This window comes from Triturus cristatus, chromosome 7 (assembly GCF_964204655.1).
Source record: "Triturus cristatus chromosome 7, aTriCri1.1, whole genome shotgun sequence".
NCBI classification, from domain to species: domain Eukaryota; kingdom Metazoa; phylum Chordata; class Amphibia; order Caudata; family Salamandridae; genus Triturus; species Triturus cristatus.
The window spans coordinates 189,850,353-189,871,050 of record NC_140590.1 but is presented as its reverse complement, the minus strand read 5'-3'; the positions used below and the strand labels follow the sequence as shown (position 1 = coordinate 189,871,050).

Below are 20,698 nucleotides of genomic sequence, written 5' to 3'. Positions count from 1 at the left end.
TAGAGCACCTTGAAATGTGTGAGTTCAGTATGTGCACTAAACAAAAACCTGTCTTGTATGTATTTTAATATAACCTTAGAGCTTGACGCAGTGGCCTCTACCCGCCATTAAATGTGCGCTCCAGCATTAAAGACCTATGGCAAGGGCCTTTAACAAGGGAGCAGGCCTTTAATGGTTGGAAACGCCTGCTAAGGAGGGCTCTAAGGCTATAGGAGAATGGGGCAGAATGTTCTAATTTGTAAAACCAAGGCCTCACAGAGCCCGAGGAGGTTGAAATCCCCTCTGGCTCTGTGAGGCCTTTGTTACACATTGGAATTTGGATACTCCGGGCTTCAACAGGCCATTAGAAACCCGGAGAACTCCATTGTTTTCAGTGTGCTCAACATTCCAATGTTCTAATAGACCATAATGTTCCTCTCTGTATAATAAGAATCAAGGTCATGCATAGAGTGCACATGAGAACTGACTTGGCTCTGTGCACTTAGGGCATTGTTGTCAGGGCGGGGGTTGAGGCAGGAATGTTGAACTCATGTTTAAAAACTTTTAATAAATACCTCTCAAAACAGTGCTATAATCTGATGCACTAAGGCGTAACGCTTGTGCAATGTAACGGAACACTTTTTTGAATTTTGAAGAGTAGTTGTCATATTATTATATGCTGTTTGCTGCTGGCTGTTCCTGTTAACTTGCTGTCGCGCCCACCTGTACTTTAAGGACTGTTTGATGGTATTGCTTTTCAAATGGCACAAAAAGAAGCGAGAAAGCTAAGTGAAATAATTCTGTGAGCAGCCGTGCCTCCCACCTGCGTAGCACCCTGCCTTCCTTCTGCCTTGTTGGGCTGGCATACGTAGCTCGTGGGCAGTGTGAGGTGGGAGGGAGGATAGCGGAACAGATAGAGTTGCCGCGTTAGCCTCGAGAGCAGGTTTCCCAATCACCAGTGCGCCTCCTGCACTTCCCTCCCCTTTCCCTCCTCTGCCGGACTCTTCTCTGCCGTGCTTGACGGGAATCCGACCCGAGAGTCCCACAGGTACGAAAGGTGGGACCGTTTCCTGGTTTGGGCTCCATGGTTCCAGATTTCTTGGTGGATTTCAGTTGCTTTCTGTTTTTTGGGCTCCTCCGACACTGCATCCATTGCCTTGTAACCCATCGCCCTGTGCCCCCTGTCCTAGATGTCTGTGGAATGTGCTGGTGAGGGGGATGTTGTCGGCCGGCAGGGGCTGCTACTGGGCTGAGACTTCAGCGGAACGGACCACTTCACGCCGGCGGGGGACCTTCACATAGACTCCGCGGTGGCAGAGCCAGAAGGCCACTCGGTAAGACTTTTTGACCCAAATACATTTTTATAAAGCAAAAAAGAGTGCGTTTTGGTGTGCCATTCGTGCGTCAGAAGTTTGACAAAGGGTTGAATGTCTTCAGTGTCAGAAGGGCTGGTAAAGAGACAGACACTTCTGAGAAATGATAATGCACGCACTCGTGCTGAAATCAAACTCTCAAAGTATCTCCCAACTTCCTTCATAGCAATGCTGCGTCTGGGCTTTCCCTCATTGTCTAAATAGAAACTACAAGAGGAACTGAAAACCAGTGATTTCCGGAATAGTTGCTTTTGTCCACTCGGATATCCAATCTAGGGCAAAGTAATCTGACAAGTGAAAGCGTTGAAACGTTAAACCAACTGCGGACAATGCTGGATTTGTTAGGAAATGTGGGTTCTTTAAAGTAGAGAGAATATTGGTGGAGTTGGGACTCTAATGCACGGACTAATGTACAGTAATGTACTAATGTACATGTAATACAATGTCCTGTAATGCAATGTACTAATGAAACTGTATAGCGATATTATAAATGACCTCCGAGTTCTGGGCCTTACAAGGCACGGGTCGCAGGAAAACGTCTTCACCTGGGCCCGGATTTCGAAAGACTTGCTTTTGCGAGCAGGGCTGGCTTTTGCTCTGGTGGCGCCCTGTGCGAGAATCTATTTTGACGCCCCCAATAACATCCTTCTTCGGATTCCCTCACTACAACCCTCCAACAGCGCTCTGTCTCTCCATAGCCCTTATTTCGCATGCATTTCTTTTGTTTTAAAGCACTACTCACACAACTGTAAGGCATGGAGGACTTAACATCATACAAACAGTATGTATACACAGACAAAGAATCGTACACGTAAATAAGTCTATACAAAATGTTATGTAAGATAGTGAGGGTTGCAAGATGTAGGAATCACAGTATACCTTTCAGTTTGCATGCAGCGCTTTGATGACAGTTCATAGGTCACTGCGCTATTTTAGGAGTGTAACCTGTGAACTGCAAGTAACAAAAGGATCTCTGCGACAAAAGCAGTAACCCACTGTGCTATCCTCATAAAATACAACTACATGATGTGCATGGTATAAATTCTTTGCTGCAGGCATATTAGCCCCCTGCACTACCTTGTGATGACTCAAAACTGCCACTAGACCAAACCCCTATCTCTCTTCAGCAGGAACATGAATCTCCATAGATATCTTGACATTTTTACTGTTTCTGAAATCTACTGGACATACAAGGAACTCCGCAGCAGGCGTTTTTAAACGCATAAGTTATTTCTACACACAGCGCCCCCCAGGATGGCACCAGGTGCGGCTGTGCCGGTTGCACCGCCCTAAAGCTGGCTTTGTTTGCGAGGTACAGGTGCTTGTGGTGTGGTGTACTAGGGGATTAGCTTTGCCTAAATGTTTATGTAATGTCCCTTAGGAGGTGTGTGGAATTTTATAAAATATCTACTTGTCCATAGGACAAGATGCTTCAATAGTGCACTTGTCTTGTAATGCAATCCCCTTGTCCCTTTAGATGCCATGCATTAATGTGAGAAATTATGCAGGTGTTCTCATTATATCAGAACTCTGGTAACAGCCTCTTTGGTTATGCCAGGGCTCACACTGCATCAGGTATTGGATTCTAGCAAGGCTCTGATTTTGCCAGCTTTCTGAAAGTTTATAAGGAAGGGAAGGAAGTAATCAGAAGGCATTAGATCCATGCCTGGAATGTCCTGTGAATCTGCGCAGTGGAATGCCCGTGAGTTTGAGCACAGCTGCAGACTTACATGTTTACCAAATCCTCTAAAATCTCCTCCACACTGGAAAAGGTCGAAACCTACTCTTGACAAATCCAGGAGTACATTTTTTGTCAGGGTGAGAGAAAAAAGGTGTGAGTGTATGGAAAAGAGTTTCTCCGTGGGGGAAAATATTTCTTCCTGGAAAAAAATATTTTTTAAAAATAGTTCTGCAGAGCCTTAGCAGAATTTTGTATGAAGAAATATAGGCATCTGATTTCACATTTCTTTATTCATTTACAACTTGTAATCCAGGTTTACAACACATTCGCTGAAAATATTCCAAGTGTGAAATCTGGAGCATTAACAACTATTATTCCAACATCCATACAGTATTCAAGCCAAGTTGCTCCAAGGATGTAACCATCGACAATAAACCTCATGGGAAAAGGAAAGGATGGGCGAATTAAATGAAGAGGAAGGAAGAGAGAAAAGAGCACCCTACAACTATGGATCATAAAAAACCTGTTTCCAATCCTGCTCAGCCCAACAGTCGTGGCACCCGTATTACTGGGGGCTTCACCAACCCTATGCACCCCGTATGCCAATCATCAGACAGTAGGAACTGAGACAGTGCATTATGCCAAGATAAAGATGATCAGATAAGTTTCACATGACAGACTATAGACTCCAGGAGCCCACACTGTGAAATAAAGTGCCAAAAAGGCTCCTGTTAGAGGTTGGGAATGTGATATCCTCGTTTGCGTTGCACTTCTCTATTAATTTAAATTAATAATCCAGGTATACCACAAGTAATGTCCTCAATGTCGAAAAAATATGTTCTTGTGTGAAAAAGGAATTCAGAAAAGGTGCTCCCAGGACTATTTGTGTAAACTCTTCTGATTTCCCGAAAGTCACACATTTGCACCAGTTGAAGGCCTTAGGCCTAAGGACTTTTCAAGATGTCCATAATGGTTTTACACTGATTCTTGAAAACGAATCTTTTTTTTTAGTATTCTCATAGATATAACATAGTTTTCTTAAACATTACCTTAGAGAAATGGTATTTCAAGTTGCATAGGTTTATCATTTTTTCTTCAAATTGCTATTTATTATATACATTTTTTTAAATGGCTTCAAATTGTTACATTTTGCAAAAGTGTACACTTTTAAATTGGAGCAACTGTCAGTCATGCAAGCTGAGCTTACAGCTCATTGGATATCTTGAGAGGCCTCGCCCATATAGGGTTTGCATTAATGAATCACATATATAAATAGGAATTCTTATCTATGTGGATATACATTTTCTCTTAGTGGTGGACGATTCTCTTTCTCACAACATTCTGTGGTACTATAAACTGGTAGCCAAAGTGCTTGTACTAGAGATGGTCGAGGCTGACCTACTTGTCCACTGGACAAAGTAAATATGGAAACTTGGGGGCAGATTTATGTTCCCTGGAGCATCCCTGCAAATCAGCATGGATGCGCCAGGGAAGATGCGTCACGCAAGTTTGCCCTTGCGCCACCGCAGATGCGCCACATTTACAATGCGGTGCATCGTGGCGCAAGGACAAGCAGATACGTGACGCATCTGCCGGCGTAAGGTTGGCGCAGTGCTGAAGTTGCGTCGCAAGCGCGACGCAACTCCAGCACTGTTCCAACCTACCCTATCCCTAACATGGTGCGTCAAGCCTTACGCCTGCTTCAAGCAGGCGCAGGGTTTTGATGCATCAGCGTTGGGAAAGTGACTCAGTGAAATCTTATAGATTTCACTGAGTCACTTTTCAGGGGCGTTCCTACGACGGAACGCCCCCCCTGAGTAGAAACGCCCACATGAAACCTGATGCAGGTTTCATGTGGCGCAGGGCTTTACACCGTGACGCATCTCCATAGATGCGTCACGATGTAAATGAGGCGCAACATGGCGCAGGGTTTACGCCGCCGCTGCGTCACAAAAGTGATGCAACGGCAGCGTAAAAGGGGCGCCTGTCTGATATAAATCTGCCCTTTGTTGTCCATAACCCTAAACTACATGTTCCGGTTAACGGGCTAGAGGAACTCCTTCCTAAGAGTGAAAGAAGTTCAAGGTTTAGTATTGTTTTCTTTGACAGTACATAAAGACGATACAGCGATGATGGGACTCGCATGTGGATTTGGCGATGTGGTAGTGAGGGTTCTGCTTTGAGTGTAGTGTCATAAAAATCAAAAGACTTTCCAGTGCATTCAGTTTATTCAAATAAAACAATTTTGATTTGGAATGATATCTTCATGAGCAGTGTATCATGTTACCTATCTCAAGATATTTTATCAAAAGGCTTAAACACTGAGTAGGACCTGCCAGGACTGCGCAGCATCAACATCTCAGTATTTACTCACAGTGCTTTATGCTTCTTCCCACCACGTATATATAATCTTACCATGACACTGAAGGAATTGACTCCGTCATGTACACATTTTTGTTGGTTTACTCACTAGCTGCTGTGATTCCTTCCCGGATCACACTGTCAAGCACCAAAGTGAATATAAATGTCAATATTTTATAATGGCCTTAATGCAAGATTTTGTCTCTATATCCATTAATATTAGGCAGATGAGATGAATGAAGAAAATAGAGAGGGAGATGTTTCCAGGATAACATGTTTGGGTGTAATAGGGAATCCTATATTACAAGTCTAACTGTATTGTGACCCTTCCAACGTTATTTGCAATATTACTAAATTAGATATAACTTTGAATTGATGGATCAGGCCCCAGCAGGTGCTTCCATCATAGCATTCTTGGAATTTAGTGGGGTGATATCTGCAGCAATTCCAAAACCTGATCTATAGTGAAACCAAGGAGGGAAATTCACTATTATGGATTGAATATTACATGGACTAAGAACTGTGAGTCTATGTTTAAAAGGCACATTCCAAATCTATGAATTTCCCTTTGCAGGTTTTACAAAATCTTTGTTTTTCAAATGTGGAATCTGCGACAAATTCAAGAAGTATTGAATTTTTTAAAGTGAGAAGGGGTAAAAAGTCGAGCAAAAAGTTTATTTTGTTGGTAAAAAAACTTACAAGACCTGCTTGTAGACGAGTTTCCAGCAAAATTATTTTTGAGATAGAAACTCTGGCCCACATGAAGTTTTTCAAAGATAACAAACTTCACTGCTTAGACTATCGTTTAGATAGCTTGTAAAGAGTTCAAAGTGTTTTATAGTGGGGTGAAAGGACTACTGATGTAAGTATGCTTTATGTACTTATGTATGTGTATTTGTATAGTGCAAACCTACCTTTGAAGGAGAGTAACATTGTAAAATGGACCAGAGTCCAGTGTAACAATTAATGGTTGTTACAGCAAGCTAGGTGACAGATGGGTGCCTATTTTGTTTGAGAATAGTGTTGTAACAAACCTGACTTTTCTGCAGTGTCACCCCAGTTTTTTCACATTTTCACATTTTGCTGAATCCTATTTCTGCTGGACTTAGTATTCTGTGTACTTTATGCCTGCCAAAGAGGAGTAAAGTGCCTGCATGGTTAAATTGGCTTACCCCGATTGACATATTTAACTTGCCTATAAACCCTACTATATGGTGTAGAAAAGGCACTCTGGACCTGGCCGTTAGATGCCACCTGTGGACTGCAGCACCTACTGTGCCATAACCAGGTTTGGCCTGTTAAAAATGGATTTTGGTCTACCATGTGTAGCCTACCTGCAGCAGCTTAATAGCCTGCTGTCAAACCTGTCAAAACAGCCTTTTTTGACAAGTGAGAAACCCTGTAAATGTTAAGTCACACCTATGATTACCTACTTGTCCACAAAATCTGGTCTATACCATTTAAATATAGAACATGTGCAGAATTAAAGTTCACATGTTCATACAGTGACAAGCTCCCAAGAGCTATTTTACTGGCAGAGTTGAAGCTGGATCCTAGAAAATGTCAAAGTAATGATCATAAACTCAAAGCTATAACCTTTGACAGGAAGCAGCTAGAATAGTAATTCAAAGACTGTCTTTCATATGTATTAAAAATCAAATTCATGTGTGAAGTTGGATTAAAAAAATATATTTTGTTTTCCTGCTTACATTTTTGTTGTCTGAAGGTCCTGGACGCTGATTTGCATTAACCTGGCAACAACTGCCCAGCCAGTGCTTTGTCCTTGATGAGGTGTGGACATTTCCTAGCCCTGATGACAGGATGAACTGAGTGTGAGGCATGTGGTCCCTAGCATCTCAGGAAGGAGAGCTGGGGAGGTTCTAGGAACTTCATTAACTTGAAAGGGACAGAAGTGAGGTCTTTCTGTTCATTGTTTAATATATAGTGAGCCCTGGAGAAGGGAAAACCATTATTCCCCAGACACACACTAGCCACAACAAGTTAGAAGCAGACACAGGGGAGAGAACTGTTATTTCCGTCCCATTCCTCTAGGTGGACAAAAGGGCTTTGCACAAGGGAGGAAGGGTGCCCCCGTTTTGTATTTCAGGAGTAAGGAGCACTGTGGGTTTGTTTGCAGCAGGACAAACAGGAACCACTGAAAAGTGACCAGGTATACCCCTGGGAACTTTTACCTTATAGGTTAGGAGAGGCGAGGAGTCACCCCACACACTGGTTAGTGCAAACACTAAATATGGCACCCCAAGAAACCCTCCTGAGAACACTTACTTGACATGTGGAAGATTTGAAGAGGACTGAACCCTGTTTGCTGTAACATGAGAGGAGCTCTGAAGGACTGGACCTTGTCCCTCTTAAACCCAGGACAAAGATGTGGACGTCAAGGGTCAGTTGGCTGACCTACTATATCGCTACAGGAGCTGCAAGAGGTATTTTTCCCTGTAGTGACCAGTTGATCATTACCAAGTAGACCAGGATTGGACCCTGCTGGGGACCTTTGCTGGAGTGAGTCCTGGGCTCTAAGTGCTAACCCTAAGGTCCTGGGAGACATACAAGTGACCCAGAGGAACTGCTCCAGAAACCCCAAAAAGTTTAAACGTTGAAAATGTTTGAACTTCCTAGACCTCCAGAGATTCATGACAAAGCCATTCAATTAATATACAACTTTAACAGGAACAGCTTCAGGCAGGCTTGCCCCTTTAATAGATGTGGAGGTTTATATAAAAAAAACAAGTAAGAAGGCAAAATCTTAGACTGGGATGAACTTGCTTGGTTTATCAGACTATGTTTAGCACCTTTTGCTTTTTGGGGCTATTTTTACTTCAAATTTAAAAAAATGAATAGCTCCATTTCTCCTTCTCGGATTTTAATTGTTTTTGTATCATTCTTTTTGTTGAAATGTGTTCTATCTTTCTAATTTAGTTTGGGATTTTCATCACTTGGTGTTTTGACATTTATTACTGTTTTGGTATTGCAAAAATGCTTTAGTCATTGCCCTAAGTTAAGCTTGTCTGACCTGTACCACAGCTTCCAGGTGGTTGAGCTCAGGTTAATTTAGTGACTTTTGGATGAGCACCCACCCTATATCACAATCCACTTTCTTAAAATTATGCTTTGAAGTGATGTGTTTTCCATTTCCTTATGAAAGGCAGGAGGAACGGTGCGTTCTGCTGTTGGAGGGAAGGCTATTCCATATCTGAGGAGGATAGACAGACATGTCACGCCTTATGGTTTTCTCTTTCATTCAGACTCACATTTTCATTTCCAGCCTGGTCCAGTGTTTGCTGCTGGTATGGTGCTACATTGTTGGTTAGATTTCAGTCTAGGCAGGTAGGGCTGTTGTTTTAATTAGTTTTGTAAGTGATGTAGCTGCTGTTAAAAAGTGATGCAGGCTTAGAGAGGGCTATTAAGTTCTTTCAGCATTTAGGTTAAGTGGTCTAATGTCTTTAAGCCCTTGATGAGATATTCTGGAGTGTTTAGGTTGTCTTTGAGGGTTGACAGAGTGATGTTGAGTACCCAATGGACCAGAAGGTTACTTTTGTCCTCATTTAAGACAACCAGGGTTTGCACTGCAGTTTTGAAAGTTTTCTGAAAGGCAGAGTTTCACTTTTTTCAGGACGGAGAACCGGTACAAAGTTATCAATGTTTTATTGATAATGGATTGTGTGAAGTGACGTCTGCATTTAGTGTGTATTATATTAATTTGACAAAGGTTTGTTTTAGCATTCGGTTGAACACTGTGTGACAGAGTAAAAGAGGGGTTTTATTTCACTGGGTAAGGTTCATAATTAAACTGTATTTAAAATGTGGACTGACTCATTCTTTCGTTATTCAGAAGTTGGCCAATTGAGTCCCATTAGATGAGGTAATGGTAATCCCTGTTAGTTGGACGTTTAGAATCAGAAGTATGATATGAAATGCAATATTAGAACATTATCATTATATAGAAAAGACTACAAACTAAATTACATTCAAAGCCTAAATAGTTGCTTTTTATTACCCATTTGAAATACACCATATTCATGACCCTTGGAAAATGAAAGGCTAAGTGGGCTCTGTTGGGTATTATCTTGTGGCCTGCTTCTGAATGTACTATTCAGGTCAATTCTGTGCAGGTAAGTGTGCCTCCTTTTATTTGTAAAACATATCAAACGTTTTCGAACCACCTACCTTTGCACTGCATGCCCTGTGCCCTCCAAGGTACAACGGACACCTTTTCCTGCAGCCATTAAAAAACTATTGCTCCCACTTCTCCATCCACTTGTCTACTCATTCTGGGCAGTGGGAGATGCACCGTAGACCATGCTAGGGAGCTAATATTTTGTAGGCTGCAAGATTTTAAAGACAGTTTAATGGAACAATGGGTTTTTATTAAGCCTTGGCAAATGAAGGCAAAGCCTGCGGTGTCTCTAGAGGGGGTGAGATGGGGCCCCAACCCCAGGTATACTTAATCGGTGGCCCCACCAGTTTTATTTGTGGTCCAATGTGTGCCCTGCCTAAAATTCCCTTCTAGAGATGCCACTGTGCAAAGCAGTTGGAACAAGGAGATGCTCTGGGGAGGTGGCGAGGGGTGGAGAGGAGTTGCTCTCCTGTTTACACAGGGTGAAGCAGGACTTTGGCCCATCTGTCTGTATTTGCACAGTGACAATTTTTCTTTTTAACGTTTCATGGCTGTACGAAATAAGAGGCCTCACTTTTGTGTGTGTATCTGTGCAGAAGACATTTGCTCTTATAGGAGCACTGACCAGAAGCAACATGTGTCTACACACATGCATGTGGACAGTGTATGTGATTGTGTACCCACGTGTATGTTTGTTGCAGTGGTCTCCAACCAGTAGCTCATGAGCTACTGCTGCTTTCCAGCCACCTCTGGGTAGTTCACCTGTGTGAAGCCCAGCTTATTAAATTAGAAAGCTTTTGCTTGGTTGAATTAATATGCATATAAAAATTCACCGTTTTAAGCAGCATAAGGAGGCAACAATTACCCTCTTTCACCGCACCTTAGCGCGTGCGACACTCAAACAAGTCAAGTACAACACACTTTGTCTTCACAAGCATACTATCACATAGGTCCTGAAGAAAGCCAGCATACGTAGTAGCCTGGCTGAAACATGTAGACCTGACCTTTTTAATATAGGATATTAAGAGAGATAACCTAGACACATATCCTACTCCTGCACCATTTTTTAACACTGCCAAAGGGCCCACCATTAAGCATGAAGCATGACACCAACTAGGTTGGTGGGTGAGGGTTTTCATAAAAAACCGAATGGTTTTTCCACACATAGATATTCTAGTTCCTAAATTTGTGAGCCAATTCTTCTAGATAAAATAGACCCCCATCTCAAAACAGACACCCAAGACTATATGGTAGTATCAGCCTGCTTCTTCCATGTGCAAAATGTAATTCCCATTCATCCCCCCTATTTTATTAGGCAGAAAAGTAATGATGTCTGCATTGATTGGCTCAATATTCAACTACTGCAATGCCCTCCACTACAGCATTAATAAATATTCTATCCAACATCTTTATATTACTCAAAATTATTTGTCAAGACTTGGGTGGCCAGTACTTTACTTTTTGTGGCAATAAAAATATATGGCCCGATTCACAACAGTAATCTTAGACAAAATCATAACCTTACGAATTTCGGAATTCACAAATGGCATTTACGAGAAGTAAAGTTGGGAATCCTAACTTTACTACTCCTAAATGCCCTTTGGGAATATTGAAAGTCGTAAAGTTAGGATTTTGCCTCAGATTACTTTTGTGAATCGGGCCCATAGTTTCCTGTTACAGTCAGAGAAACTAAAAAGGGGTTTATCCAGCTGTTCTAAGTGCACATGCCAGGTAGGAAGGATCCAAACAATTAAAATTGTGTAAATTGATATTTTTTAAAATTAAAATTGTTGTTGCAAGCACATAGCACCATATTTAGTCTGTACGTTTCTTCCTTTTTATTTGTTAGCATATCCTTGCAATAATACAAAATTAAACATCTCTCTAGCTTCCCAAGACCGGACCTATTGCCTTTGCCAATGCTGTATTTCAAGTATTCACAACAATAAAACATGAAAACAAGTTTTGTATTCTTAAAATTGTTTCATTTTATGATATATTCAAAAGAGTGCTACACTGATGAATGCATTTATTTCACCAAACAGAAAGTTGTATGTCCCAGTGGGACCTGCAGAACGAAAGCATTGTTCATCAGACAACTGTACACCTTCAGTTCTCGACGCTGCTATTGTCACCCTTCAGCCAAAGGGATGCAAAGGCAGAGTTAGGGGTTGCAAGAGGCAAGCCAGCTGGTGCAACTGTGACCCCTGGTCACATCTAATTGAGAACCTTGGGGCATATTATCAAGAAACGGCATTAAAATTATCGCCGCTTTAGCGGCAGAAAACTGCAGCTAAAGCGGCGATAATGGGCTTGATATAGGCTCTTGAGAATTCCCATAGAAGCCCATGTTCTGGTGTCAACATGGGCTTCTATTGGAATTCTCTGCGGCATATTATCAAGCCCATTAACGCCGCATTAGCGGCAGTTTCTTCCGCTAAAGTGGCGATAATTTTAACGCCATGCTTGATAATATGCCCCCACGTTACTTCTCTTAAACATTTGGAGCTACAAACCACAGCAATTCTACCAAACTTAAACCAAATTCTGACATAACATACCACCATTCAGCAAATCTCTTTTTGGGGCAAGATCATCTTTTTTACGTACTGGAATACACTACCCCAACACATTAAAATCTTCACCTTTCATACTTTATTTAGCTGAAGATCCTTCTTTTTACCAAAATGTACCTTTTGCTGTATTTTAGTTCCCGGTGCAGGAGCTCTTTATAAGTTCTCTTTAGCATAACATATAAAGATATAAAAACAATGTGTGGTAATATCTAGAATGCTATGATGTAGCTATGATGCAGAAGAACTGCATCACAGCTGAGATTCTAAATGTAACCAGTATCAGACTGTATGCTGAAGGTTGGTGCAGCTATATTTGTAACTCCAATAAAGTTACTTCAAGATTATATTGGACTCATTTATCCTGATTACTACAAATTTTGGCGACGAGAAATTGCGCAAAGGGCATCTGAAAAGCACAACCTTCACCTCTGGAATGCCGCTAAAAATAAATTAGCGCTATTGAAGAAGAAGAAAATTCCAGAATGTGTTTTTAATTCACCTAACTGTAAGTGTTTACCTTCTGCTATTTATATATATAATAGCTATTTTAGTTTGGTTTTGGAAATCTTAACCAAAATTTACAAACTATAAAAAGTCTAGCACGTGGCCAGTAGGTTTTAATGATCTACTCTATTTGTTTGACCATTACTCATAGAAATGTAATTCAACAAACAGCATTCTTTGTATTAAAGACTGCGTGTTAAGCAAGCTAAAGATTTGTCTGCTTAAGAATTCACTCGCATTTATAAAAGACTGTTGCAGGCATCTTCTGAATGTGTCATCAACCTGCATTGCTGTATTTTAATTGAATACTATTTTCAAGCGTGAATCACACCAAGCGCGAAGGCTTATTTTTAGAATAAACAAACCCTGCTGAACACGTTAAACGAAGTACGCGGTCATTTCTAAAGTGAATATTGTTTTTTGAACGCGTCTCGAGTGAAACGCGAAGGAAAGCTTGCTGCCGCTTCAAAAGTAAACAATACGCGCGTGAAGTCAAGCTCGAGAAAACAGTAATGTGTTAATGGGCATTTGAAAGATAAACAAACCCTGCTGAGCGCGCTAAATGAAGTACGCGGTCACTTCTAAAGTGAATACTGTTCTTTGAACGTGTCTTGAGCAAAACACGAAGGAAAGCTTGCTGCCGCCTCAAAAATAAACAATGCACGTGTGAAGTCAAGCGAGAGGATTGCTGCCGCTTCAAAAGTAAACAATGCACGCGTGAAGTCAATGGGCTCATTTGAAAGATAAACAAACCCTGCTCAGCCGTCTCGTTTTAGACGCTGAATGACAATCAATGCTTCGCTTTTCATAATAAAAAACCATACGAGAGTGAAGTGAAAGCAATAAAGAAAATGCACTGAAGGGGACTTTCACATGAATAAATAGTGCTTGTTCTATTTACCTATTTTCCCCTGTTTTAGGCGAAGCTGAAGGTTAAACACATCTTTCAAAGGGTAAACACATTTTTGGAGTATAAATTATTGATTCTACCATTAGTCACAGTTTTAAAGAAAAATAAGAATGAATTACCGTTTCACTTGGATTTTCCTCAAATACTCTCACTGGAATCAATTCTCAATCTGACTGAAGATAAGGAAATAGAGAAAGGACTATTAAAATAACCTCAAGCTTCCTCTTTAGGAAATAAAGAACAGACTATTCAAAAACCATCTACTAAGGAACTAAATTTAATTATTTTAACTAATTATTTTAGATTGTTATTTAAGTATATTACATTAGGTAATTGTGTTAGTTAATTAGTTTAGATCTTTATTTTAGTTTCTTGTTTGAGTTTTTAATTGCAGGTATGACTTATGAATCTATGTCTGCACCTCCAAAATGTTTACCTGTTCTGGGAGAACCTTCTATTCCATGGAAACATTGGAAAATATATTATTTACAAATTTATTAGCAATTGGAGGAGACAAGTATGGTCCAGTAAGGAGACAAGCCATACTATTGCACCATCTTGGAGTGGAAGGAAGGAGGATATATGACGACTTACCCGAGATATTATTGGGTATGGGGGATGATCAACCAGTGAATATCTATGAGATGTCTTTACAAATGTTAGAGAAACATTTTACCCCAAAAGTGAATATTGTTTTTGAAAGGCATACATTTTTTTTCACAGTACAAAAAAGTGATGAAAAAATTATGTCATATGTAGCATCCTTACGTGGTTTAGCTGTTACTTGTGAATTTCAGGGGTTGTGTGATTCTTTAATAAGGGATCAAATTGTAAGGTGCACCAACAACAAAAGGGTCAGAGAAAAGTTATTATCTAAGGACTCAACTTTAGAACAGGCCATTCAAATTGCTAGAAGCATGGAGAACACTGATCATTGGATCAAAGAGATTGACAAAGGAAAAAGTACAAGTGAAAGTCCAATGGTGGTTAGTGGGAAGGAATTTCCTACGGAGGTCAAAGAAGTAAAGAGAGAAATATTCAAGAAAGTAACAAATAAAAGTAATGGGAATGTAGCCATTAAAATTGGAGTAAGACGACCCATTATTTGTTATAGGTGTGGTTGCCCTGGCCATGTAAGTTCAAGCTTTGCATGTGGTGCGAGGAATGCTAGGTGCAGAGCTTGTGGGAAGAAAGGTCATCTAGCAAAAGCATGTAGATCAAAAGGTAGTAGTCAAATTACTAGTGTCAAGGAAGTAGAAAATAAGGATGAAGAGGGTGATGAATTGTTTCTAACCATAGATGGAGTGGAATTACATACATCTCAAGGGAGAGAAACTCTAGAAAACTGTGATTCTGACTTTGTGGAGAATGTGGATAGTAATTGTATAAATCTAAAAAGAGAGAGTACAGAAAAGTTGGAGAAACCACATTGCGAGATAAGATTAGGAAAGAGAACAGTAAGGTTGTTGCCAGATTCTGGGAGTCTTTTTACTCTTGTTTCAAAAGAAACTTTCCAAGGAAAAATGAAGGAACTATTACAAGCTGATGTAAGAGCAGTTGGGTATGGTGGATCTAAAATTAATATTTTAGGAATGCAATGGGTGTATATCATCTTCAAGAATAATGGAGTTTACGGAAGAGTATATGTGACACAAGAAGGATCAGATTTACTAGGGTGGCGACACCAGAAAGATCTGAACATTATACTCAATCCTAATGCTGTGGAACCAGTTATGGTTGTTGAACCAAATGTAGAAAATTTATCCAAAAATGTTGAAGTGGACAAGGGGTGGGGAAAGACACTAATGGAGAAATATTCTCAAGTTTTCTCTGATGATTTAGGAATGTTGAAAGGGTTTGCTCATTGTATTATTCTAAAGAAAAATGCCAAAGCTATAGTGCATAAAGTCAGAGCAATACCGCATATGATGAAAGAACTACTTTGTAAGGAATTAGAGAAACTGCTGGAAGCAAAGGTCATAGATCCTATAGAATCATCAGAGTGGTTATCTCCGATGTCGTTGCTCCAAAGGATGATAATAAAATCCATGTATGCATTGACTTGAGAGATCTTAATAAAAACATTTGGGTGGATAGACAACCCCTACCGAACATTGGAGAGATGTTGGGCAGTATGGGTGGGGGGGTGTTTTTAGTGTATTAGACATGTCCTCAGCCTATCATCAGATAAATCTACATCCTGAATCACGTCACTTAACCACATTTGTGACACCATTAGGTGCATTTAGGTATTGTAGAATGCCTTTTGGATTGGCATCAGCTTCTGCTGTATTTCAGCGAGTCATGCAGAACATATTCAATGGAATGGAAAGAGTGTTATGTTTTCAAGATGACATAATGATTGTAGGGAGATCTTTTGATGAACATGATAAACTTATAGAAGAAGTTCTAGAAAGGATTTCTAAATATGAGTTGACAATCAAAAAAGAAAAGTGTCAATTAAGGTTGAGTGAAGTTAACTATTTGGGTCAGCAAATGGAATAAAACCAAAAGGTAGTATTGTGAAAGCTGTCAAGGACGCACCTTGTCCAACTAATAAGGACCAGTTGAAGTCCTTTTTAGGTCTCACCGAGTACTGTTCAAAATTTGTTCCTAAGTTTGCAGACTTAGTAGAACCAATGAGACTTTTGTTAAAGAAAGGGGCTGTATTTGAGTGGAATTCTGAATGTGACAATGCATTTAATAAGGTGAAAATGTGTCTTTCCAGTGCTCTGTCATTAGGTCACTTTGATACTAAAAAGAAATCTATATTGGTCACGGATGCGAGCAATGTTGGAATTGGAGGTGTTTTATTGCAAGTGTCTAATGGATACGAAACAATTAATGGTTTTGCTTCACGCAGATTACAGGGTGCAGAGAAAACATATTCTACTATTGAAAAAGAAGCCCTGGCATGTTGTTTGGGGATGGCACATTTTAGGTACTATTTATGGGGTATACCTTTTGTGGTCAAAATGGATCATAAACCTTTGATCCATATCTTTAAAGGTGGACGTGGATTAGATGAAAGTGTGACTCCTCGCATATCAAGGTGGTTACTGTCTGTCTTGGATTATAACTTTGTAGTTGAGTATGTACGTGGAAAGAAGAATGTCATTGCTGACTGTCTTTCCAGGATGCCAATTGTGGATGATTCTTGTGTGGAAACTTTAGAGGATTTAATTGTAAATATTGATAGTGAATTCGCTATCAATCAGGAGGAATGGAGGGAAGCAATAGAAACAGATAATGAGTATAAGAAGCTGAAGGAGCTCATTATGAATTGCTGGAATAGTTCTATTGGAGTGGAATCGCATAAGAATTATTTGGCAGTAAAATATGAGCTTAGTGTGCAAGGAGATAAGGTTTTGAGAAGGAATAGGATAATTCCTCCGGTACAGTTGAGGGGAAAGTTGCTGAGGATCGTACATGAAGGACACTTAGGTAGAAGCTTGACTAAGAGAAGATTGAGAGAGTCTTTCTGGTGGCCTGAAATGGACAGGAATGTTGAGGGTTTGATGAAGGATTGTCACGCACGTAGCAATAGTGATAAGGTCAAAATTACAAGAGAACCACCTTTGAAATATGTAGAATTACCAATGAGACCATGGGAGAAATTGTCATTAGATGTGTTAGGTCCAATTGATAAACTAGGAAGTAGTAATCAATTTTTGGTTGTACTAGTGGATTATCATAGCAAGTGGTTTACATGTAAGTCTATGGGTCAGGTCACAACTACTAATGTGATAACATTTCTTAAAGAGGTCTTTCTGGAAGAAGGTGTACCAAAAAAACTAGTGACAGACAATGGAGTTCAGTTAATCTCTTCTGAAATTAGTAGTTTTCTTGACAGTCTTGGAATTTCTCATGACAGAGTTGCTTTATTCCATCCACAAGCAAATGGACTTGTGTAGAGGGTAAACCGTATTGTCATGGAGTGCATTCAACTTTCGCTATCCAATGGTTTATCTTGGAAAGATGAGTTACAGAGAATGATGTGGGCCCACAGGATTACGCCACATTCAATGACAGGAATCTCTCCTTTTATTGCTTTAAAGGGAAGAGAACCAGGCACTAAGGAATCTCCCATGTGGTTGAAAGAGAAGAATCAGGTTTGGGTCGATAGAGATAAGATGAAGTCAAGGGCTGCTGAGTGTCAGCGGCGCAATAAGACAGCTTTTGACAATAGAAAAGGTGTTAAGGAGTTGGTATTTGTGGAAGGTGATTGGGTTGTGATAAAGAGATTTGGATTTGTGAAGAAGGGAGAGAGTAAGTTTTCTCAACCACATAAAGTGATATCTGTCAAGGGTTCTGTGGCTAAGTTGGATGATGGGAAGAACTGGAGTTTTGGAAACTTATGTAAAGTCTCTCATTTATGAAAGGTTTGAAAAATTTGTGTAAAGTATACCATTAATGAAATGTTTTGTTCTTCAATTTGTGATATACAAAATTGTTAATGGTTTTATTATCAATGTTTACATTTCACAGTTTGCACGTTTATAATTTGTTCTTCTTTTTATTCTTTGTATTCTATAAGGTGGGAGATATGTGGTAATATCTAGAATGCTATGATGTAGCTATGATGCAGAAGAACTGCATCACAGCTGAGATTCTAAATGTAACCAGTATCAGACTGTATGCTGAAGGTTGTTGCAGCTATATTTGTAACTCCAATAAAGTTACTTCAAGATTATATTGGACTCATTTATCCTGATTACTACACAATGTCCTGGGTCTCTCTTGGCATCTTGAGGATGTCTGTAAGAAAGCATATGGGCATCTTCATACAACATCCTACAACCATACATATCCTCTATCACACTACCTTTGACACATGACTACATGACTGCACCCTCTTATACTTAGGACTTCTTGGTGGATTGTCACTGCAAGACGGGATAAATACCTGCTTGCAGGTTTGTCCTTACTCGCTATACAAAGCCTTGTCCCTATAGCAGTGTCTGGTGAAAGCATTGAGGCAATGGTAACCTGACTAAAGCCAGAGATTCCTTTAATAGGGGCCTGGATAGAAGACTCCTTTGCATTCATAATAAGCATTCTGGAAGGCCATATTGCAGATTACATGTTTCCAATGGCACCCTCTTGGTGACAAAGAATTATTGACTCTGAGGTTTGCAAAACACACTAGAGGGCTAAGGGCAATTTTTCATGATAAATTATTAAAGATGATAAACAAGCTTTGGATTCTTCCACTGGATAAATGAGATACTATACAAAAACAAGGAATACCATAGGGTACCTACTGGAAATTATGTGAGGTGTACTCCCAGAATTTTGCCTCAACTATATTTTCTGGCTGTAGAAGTCTCTGCACTTTATCCCAGCTAACCAAAGTTAAAGTGCCTATGCGCCCCCTTTCAACATGATGAAATTGACATACCACTAATTGGCATATCTAATTTACCTATAAGTCTCTATTATATGGTTCAAGGTATATCCTCTCCCTGTAAGTTAAATGTCACAAGTGGAATGCAGTCCCCATTGAGCCATCCGCTACAGAGTAAACATGACTGCAGGCCTACCTTCTGTAGCCTAGCTATGCAGTTTTAAGACTGAAAATTCAACCTGACAAAATAACCCCTTTTTACATGCCTAAGCCTTCCTTTTAAATATTATTAAGTCACACCTAAGTAGGACTTACTATACGCAAGGCAGGGTTCATGGTATAAAAAATTAGGGCATGTAAAAGTTTAATGTTGAACATATCCTTACAGTGAAAAGGACCCAAAGCTATTTTCATTGTAGCATGGTTGTTCAATAGGACATCATTGGGATACAATATTAAATATAATAATGTTGTCACCTGCTCAGAAGCAGCTACATATTTAATTCTTGGTGTCTGAAATATTTAATAAAATCCCAATTCACTGGTGAAGTTGGATTTACAATAAATGCTTAGAAAAGATACTTTCAGCAAGTTATCTTTTCCCTGTCTAACATCTTTGGTGGCCCATTTGCACGAGCAGCAGGATATAAAGTTACTCTGCTAAAGAGGGTAGTATCCCCCCAGCAAACTTTGACCCTGTTGGATGGTGAGTGGCCAGGACTTTTACCCTATTCACAGGCTGGTGCCAGGCAAACATGTGGTAACTCCAGTCTCCTTCTTAGAACACTTTATGGACATGTGGAAGAGCAGAAAAGGACTGAACCTGCTGTCAGTGACAATAGAGGAGCCTAGGAGACTGGACTGTGCAAATGATTCAGGTTGCTCACGCTCAAAACATTTCCACAACAGCAAATCCAGTTCGTTTGGACCTCATGCAGAAGGTATCAGGCCCCATGGAGCCCCCTTTGACTACAGCCTGAACTATTGCCCCGTTTAAGAATCTGAATTTTAAACAAGTGACTAAGTCTGAAGGTAGAAATCTTCACTGGGTGAAGGTGCCAAAATTATCCAGCTGGTGGAGTACTTTCTTTGGGCATGAAATGTATGTTTCTCTTACTCTAAGATTTCCCGACAAACATCAGCGTGTTCACCTAGACTTCTTTCAGTGGCTCTCTGATAAAGTGGAGTCCTCTTTGGCCACAGTTCCCCTGAAGATTTTTGAGTTCTATTTCAGAGGTTAAATCTGAAGGTAAAGTTTGCGAACAGGTCGAGCTTGGTGTCTGTATTTAACCTGCACTACACCGCGGTCAGTTTTAACTTGTGTCTAGGTACCAGTCAAGTGCAACCAGATCACCATGTTTGCGCCTAATGCTTTTGAGCTATATTTTTAAAGTACATTTTAACAATTTATATCTCCAGTTACATTTATTTGTTTTTTGTTGTTTTGATGTCATTTAATTCATTACAATTTACTCTATCTTCCTAACTTGGTTTAGGATTTTTCTTGTGTCTTGTTTTGATTCTATTACTGTTTTGAAACTGAATAAATGCATTACACATTATCTCTGTGTAAGTGTTGGAAATGGGGGTCTACAGTTGGCAGAGGTAGGTATCTTTGTCCAAATAGAGACCCTTGCTTCTAGTCAGGGTAAGGGGGATACAGACTTTAGATAACCCCTGCTCACCTCCTTGGTAGCTTGGCACGAGCAGACAGGCTTATCCCAAAGGCAATGTGTAAAGTTTTTGGACCAACACTCACAGTAACACAGTGAAAACATCACAAAAGGACACCACACCAGTTTAGAAAAATAAAATACCTTTATCTAAACTAA

General features: G+C 40.1%; 1 protein-coding gene across 4 annotated transcripts in view; it reads left to right on the top strand.

Moving 5' to 3' along the window:
* Positions 1-920: 920 nt before the first annotated feature.
* Positions 921-20,698, top strand: part of HPN (hepsin) — a 445,048-nt gene continuing 425,270 nt past the window's right edge. For 3 of the 4 annotated variants that reach the window (XM_085616009.1, XM_085616008.1, XM_085616006.1), the window contains exon 1: positions 921-1,313. The gene's annotated coding sequence lies outside the window, so the exon portion shown is untranslated. The remainder of the gene's footprint in view (positions 1,314-20,698) is intronic. The other variant, XM_085616007.1, reaches the window with a different exon arrangement.